The sequence below is a fragment of the Colobus angolensis genome, unplaced genomic scaffold (assembly GCF_000951035.1).
Source record: "Colobus angolensis palliatus isolate OR3802 unplaced genomic scaffold, Cang.pa_1.0 Scaffold2, whole genome shotgun sequence".
NCBI classification, from domain to species: Eukaryota; Metazoa; Chordata; class Mammalia; order Primates; family Cercopithecidae; genus Colobus; species Colobus angolensis.
The window spans coordinates 25,512,368-25,518,560 of NW_012115154.1; the positions used below are offsets into that span (position 1 = coordinate 25,512,368).

At 50.6% G+C, this 6,193-nt stretch overlaps 1 protein-coding gene across 2 annotated transcripts in view; it reads left to right on the plus strand.

The window, feature by feature from the left end:
• Window positions 1-1,984: 1,984 nt before the first annotated feature.
• Window positions 1,985-6,193, plus strand: part of DNAJB6 (DnaJ (Hsp40) homolog, subfamily B, member 6) — a 98,508-nt gene continuing 94,299 nt past the window's right edge. For both annotated transcript variants that reach the window (XM_011941544.1, XM_011941543.1), the window contains exon 1: window positions 1,985-2,163. The gene's annotated coding sequence lies outside the window, so the exon portion shown is untranslated. The remainder of the gene's footprint in view (window positions 2,164-6,193) is intronic.

Consider the following 6,193-nt stretch of genomic DNA (forward strand, 5'->3'; position numbering starts at 1 on the left):
TACTCTCTGAAGGTTTCATAACTGAGTCTCTGAACTAAGCTGACAGTAGACAGAATCGTAAGAGAAAAAGTATACAAATTTATAACATGTACTAGGGCATCCCAGAATCCAGTGATATCTGGAAGCTTATATAGCCCCTTCATAGAAGAGAGGGGAGGCAGATGCAGGCAGCTCAGGGGAAAGAAAATGATTTTTGCTTTCAGAAGAATAGGTGGTGGCCTGTGGCAAAATCTGTCTGGGTGTAGAGCTGACTTCCCTTGGTGCTCTTGTCTGGTGATACTGGCTCATTCTTCCCTGTTGATGAGACTTCCAGGAAGGGGGTCAAGACAATTGAGTTCCTTTGGGATGATCTGTCTACGTACATAACGGGGGATTCAGAGAATGCCCCTCCCTGCATTGGCAGGTCCCCATGTGCCCTCAGTTTGAGGGCATACTAATGTGGTAATCAATGAACTAGTTAGTAATTGGTATCTCAACACAGCATAATTCGGGGTGGCATTTCTGCAACTCTTTCATTACTAACCAGCTATTATAAACCAAAAGTGATTCAAGTGTTGAAAGTGTCTTTTGACTATCTCCCAGGCTTAACCAATCACGAATTCATCAGCATTGTTAGTTCAGAAGGTGGCTGAGCAGGCCACTGGAATTCAGCGTCTGAATTCAGGATCTGAAGTTCAGGAAAAGTGCGACAAAAAGGAATTTTTCTGTTTTTTTTTTGAGAGAGTTTCGCTCTTGTTGCCCAGGCTGGAGTGCAATAGCATGATCTCGGCTCACTGCAACCGCCTCCTCCTGGGTTCAAGCCGCCATTCTGCCTCAGCCTCCGGAGTAGACGGGATTACAGGAATGCGCCACCACAACTGGCTAATTTTTTTTTTTGCATTTTTAGTGGAGACGAGGTTTCTCCTTGTGTCAGGCTGGTCTTGAACTCCCAACCTCAGGTGACCCACCTGCCTTGGCCTCCCAAAGTGTTGGGATTACAGGCGTGAGCCACCTTGGCATTTTTATTTCTTAAAGAAAAGGATAAGGTGGGCTAGGACTAAGATAACACAGTAGCAAACATCTGGCTGAGAGCTGGAGAGGAAGACAGTGGGAGATCCAGGCCAGGCTCCATGCACGGAACTGCTTGTTGGCCTCTTTAGGCTTTGGATCTGCGGGGCCTTTCCTTACTAGGAATGAAAGCCTGTCTGACTGCGCGGGGTCTGAGGTTCCCCGCTCCCGCTGGTCACCATCTGCACGCGTGTGGGATTAATCTCCAGGGTTAGAACCAGAACCCCTGAGGACGCGGGAAAGGCTCGCAAGTCTCAGGTCCAGCGATCAAAATGCGCCCCGTTTTCAGGATACTGCCACGATTTAATCGAAAAAGCTTCATCGGTATTTTCGGCCACAGTTTGCTTCCGTTTCCTTCCATCATTATTCCCTGGCGAAGTCTCCACGCACTCCCGTTCGCCGGGTAACTTAGGGTATTTGGCCTTCCCTAAATTGACGAGCGGGGGCCGGTGCCTTCGCTTGCCTTCTCTGGCCGCCGCTTGATTTCTTTTTCCTCCCCTTCGAGGACTTCTCCGCCCGCGCCCGCGCCCCAGCTTTCGTCCTGCTGTGGGGAGATGCCACCCAGCTCCACGGGAGGACCGCGGGGCGAGAGGCGGCGGACGCGCTCCGCAGGCCGCCGGCGGAAGAAGATGAAGGGCGCGACGACATCGCGGTTTCCATAATGGGCTCCTTCTTGCCCAGAACAATCAGTGCCTTTTGGAATCTTCTCGGCCTTCCCTGCGCAGTCCGCGAGTCTGGGCTCCCCGGTACCGTGGACCCGGCCCCGAGCTCCGCCCCTCGCCCTTGGCTTCCCCTCCCCTTCGCCCACAGTCTCCCGTCCTCTTCGGGGCGGCGGAAGAGCCGAGAACCTTCGCGAAGGCGGGGCGGGCGCCTCCGAGGCTAGGCCCGCGTTATGGGCAGTGGAAACTGCACATGCGCGGCGTCAGGGCCGGGCGGAAGTTAACGTCGCTGTGCCGCCGCCGCGTGACGCATTTCCTGTTTGTTGTCGGAGAAAGGAGAGAAAGGAAAGCGCGAGGAGACGCCGCCACCACCAGTGCAGCAGTACCGGAGCTGCGAGGAGATTCGGGCAGTCACCCCGCCTCCCCTGCGTCCCGCCACCGGCCGCCTCCGTCCTCGGTGAGGGTCTATTTCGAGGGCCGTGGGAGGTCGCCTAGGGCCGTGTGCGCACAGGGCAGACGGCGGACCTAACCCGGCTCCTGGCAACAGCGTGGGGGGTGACCGGGGTCGCCGGTCGGGGCACTACTGGAAGGGGCGGGGGCCGTGGCCGGGGTTGCGGGGCGAAGGGTGGGCGGCGTCCTCTGGGTCTGGGACCGAGGCCGGGGCCCGGGCTGGGGCCGCCCGTCCGCGTCCTCCCCGCCCGGCGTCCTTGCCGGAACGCGGCCCGGCCTCCGCGGCGGCGGTTGGGGGTGGGGCCCGGCCTGGGAGCGGCCGGCTGGGGCTCGGCTGGGGCTCGGCGGGGCCGGCAGCGTGGGAGGCGTGGAGCGCCTTCTTTTTCTAAGGCTCCTGCATTCGAGTCTGAAACCAGAAACGCGAGTGGCTTGCGGAGCAGGAATGCCGCGGCCGCGCCGCCAAGTTCGGAGGGAGAAGAAGCAGGTGGGGGACCGCAGAGCCCTGTTTCTAGAACTCCGGACGGATTGTTGAGAAGTTTGTGGAAGAGAAGGCTGCGTTTCTTATTCAGAACGTCTGTCTGCTTTGCTGCACCGTAGTTGATGCAACTGAAGTTTATGTAACAAGTTTATATTAACTCCTACCCAACTGCGGAAGGTCAGTGACACGCGAAGTGTAAACTGCAAACCGTATATTGGCTCGAGAAAGGTTTTGGCGTTAGCGCATTTTTTAAAAAGGATGGGTTTCCTAGCCAGACGTAAACTTCTGTACTCATTTTCTCACGTAAACGAGGCAGGAAGTAGCCCGAGTAGAACGATCGTGCCACCACCGAAGGGATGCCGCCTGCGAGGCCCAGAGGCTTCAGCCTTTTTGGGAAGAGTAGGCTGAGTGGAGCTCTTTGTAATTTTTAAGGTTTTATTAATATGAGTTGCGGATTTAGTAAGGATTTGTGGCTACAAGTTAAGCCAAATTACTGATTTAGTAGAAAAGTTAAATAAAGACTGAAGAAAGGAAAGTAAACAGACTTTAACTATTAAAGCTTGGTTGCTGCTGCTTCGTGTTTAACCGCACTTTTCCAAATAATGTTGTACATCAGAACGATTCATGGTTTCTGAAAGGAATTATATGCATCCACCTTACTCTTCCGCCTGTCCACCCGTCCCGTTTTCTTTTTGGGTTTACTCCAAACTTTTTTTTTTTGAGACGAAGTCTGTTCTGTTGCCCAGGCCAGGGTGCAGGGGCGCGATCTTCACTCAGTGCAACCTCCAGCTCCCAGGTTTAAGCGATTCTTCTGCTTCAGCCTCCTGAGTAGCTGGGATTACGGCTGCTCGCCACCACGCCCGACTAATTTTTGTATTTTTAGCAGAGACGGGGTTTCACCGTGTTGGCCAGGCTGGTCTCGAACTTCTGACCTAAAGTGATCCGCCTGCCTCGGCCTCCCAAAGTGCTGGGATTACAGGCGTGAGCCACCGCGCCTGGCCGGCTGCAGACTTGTTTCCACTTCTGAGAGCCTTAAGCTCCTTTGAAGTTGGTTCCTTCACATTTCTTTCTGCCTTCTGTGATAAAGGGATGAATATTTTTTATGCACACTTTAATGAGCTGTGGGTGTTTATGGATTATTCTGAATGTGAAATTGGAAAGTAAATTGCCTTAAATTGGTAGATGTGGAGACTTGACAGGAAATAGGAGAACAAAAGGGTTGAGAACCTTTGAAAAATGCCTAACTAGGCTTAGTCTGTACTGTGGAACATGAGAAAGTTGGGAATTTCAGAGGGTAAAACTCTTAAAGAATTTGAGATGAGTTCACTCTTCAAGACATCAGTGTTTTAAAATTTATTTTTTTCTGGATATGAAAGTGTTAGGTTTGGGAAGTAATTCTGGCTGTAGGACAGGTTTTCCGAAACAGTAGGTGGTGAGTATTGTTGAATATTGTGAAGACAGAAATAAGGATATGGTGTTACAGTGTGATACCTGTAACTGAGTGGCATACATTAGCTTTCCTTTTTAAGCAAGTCCGTAATTCCCTTCTATTAACTGATTTGGACAGTTTCAAACGAACAGTGGTACCCATCACCTTCATCAGTTTTCCACCTAGATAACCCAAATCCATGTCTGAGGTGGGGGTGGGATGGTCTGTCTGAATTTTTTTTTTTGAGACGGAGTGTTGCTCTGTTGCCCAGGCTGTAATGCAGTGGCGCGATCTCTACAAGTTCACGCCATTCTCATGCCCCAGCTTTCCGTGCAGATGGGACTACAGGCGCCCGCCACCACACCCGGCTGATTTTTTTTTTGTAGTTTTTAGTAGAGACGGGGTTTCACCATGTTAGCCGGAATGGTGTTGATCTCCTGACCTCGTGATCCGCCCGCCTCGGCCTCCCAAAGTGCTGGGATTACAGGCGTGAGCCACCGCGGCTGGCCCTTTTTTTTATTTTTTATTTTTATTTTTTTTTGAGATGGAGTTTCACTGTTGCCCGTGATGGAGTACAATGGCGCCATCTTGGCTCACTGCAACTTCGCCTCCCAGGGTCAAGCGATTCTCCTGCCTCAGCCTCCGGAGTAGCTGGGATTACAGGCATGCGCCACCACGCCCAGCTAATTTTTTGTATTTTTATTAGAGATGGGGGTTTCACCATGTTGTTAGCCTGGTCTCGAACTCCTGACCTCAGATGATCCACCTGCCCTGGCCTCCCAAAGTGCTGGATTACAGGCATGAGCCCCCTCGTCCGGCCATCACTGTTAAGAGTATTTAACAAGAGGGCACTTCAAAACTTGGGCAGGTATTTTTAGACATCCTGAACATGTTGCTGTGTACTGTCACCGCGGGGCCGCGCAGACACCTTATTGTCGTCTGCCGTCAAGGTCAGCTTCTATATTAGTGAATGCTTACGGATATGTGTTGAGGAAATCAGCCTTTGTGTTTGTGAGTTGATGATTTGACAGGATTTTTACTTCTTAATTTTTACTTGCATCGAGGTTCCACAGTGGATTAACAGGGTTTTCGAGAAACGCTTTTAAAACTTTCTGTTTTTCTAGGTAATGATTCTGTTCAAAATCTGGTTTGGTTAAATTTGTCCAGAACCCCACCTGGTGGTGAGAGGCGGGTAACTGCAGGCTCATTAGCAAGTAAGAATAGGATCAGTGGCAGGATTTAGCAAATGGTGTAGTTCCAGGATAGAATTTGAAAATATCAAACTAAAAAAAATGAGGTTAATGAGAAGAAAAGCAAAGTTGGTGAAAACAAGAATATGTTAGAAATGATGATGTAGGAATGGAAAAATGACAACGCCTACCTGGAGAAAATGACTTCCTGGATAAGGCAACTAGTAAAAATGTGATGTTTTTTGTATTGATATTAATGAGGTGTTTTGTCAAACAAAATCGTTTATGTTTTTGTATGGACACAAATCACTGTTGACTTGTTTCATGTTCCTGGAGACATCCTACTTGAGAAGGAAAATTGATTTACTTGAGATGGAGTCCTTGCTCTGTTGCCCAGGCTGGAGTGCAGTGGCATGGGCTTGGCTCACTGCACTCCCAGGTTCAAGCCATTCTCTTACCTCAGCCTCAAGTAGCTGGGATTACAGGCGCGCGTCACCATGCCTGGCTACTTTTTGTATTTTTAGTAGAGATGGTTTTACCATGTTGGCCAGGCTGGTCTGGAACTGCTGACCTCAGGTGATCCCCCCGCCTCGGCCTCCTAAAGTGCTGGGATTACAGGTGTGACCCACCACACTTGACTTTTTTTTTTTTTTTTTAAGTGCAGCTGGAATTGCCCTGTGTGCCCAGGCTGGTATCGAACTCCTGGCCTCAAGTGATTCTTCCACCCTGGCCTGCCAAAGTGCTAGAATTACAAGTGTGAACCAGGTGACTGGCCAGATTTTAGAATTTTTTTTTTTTTTTTGAGATGGAATCTCACTCTGTTGCCCAGGCTGAATGCAGTGGCGCCATCTCGGCTCACTGCAACCTCTGCTGCACGGGTTCAAGCAATTCTCCTGCCTCAGCCTCCTGAGTAGCTGGGATTACAGGAACTTGCCACCGC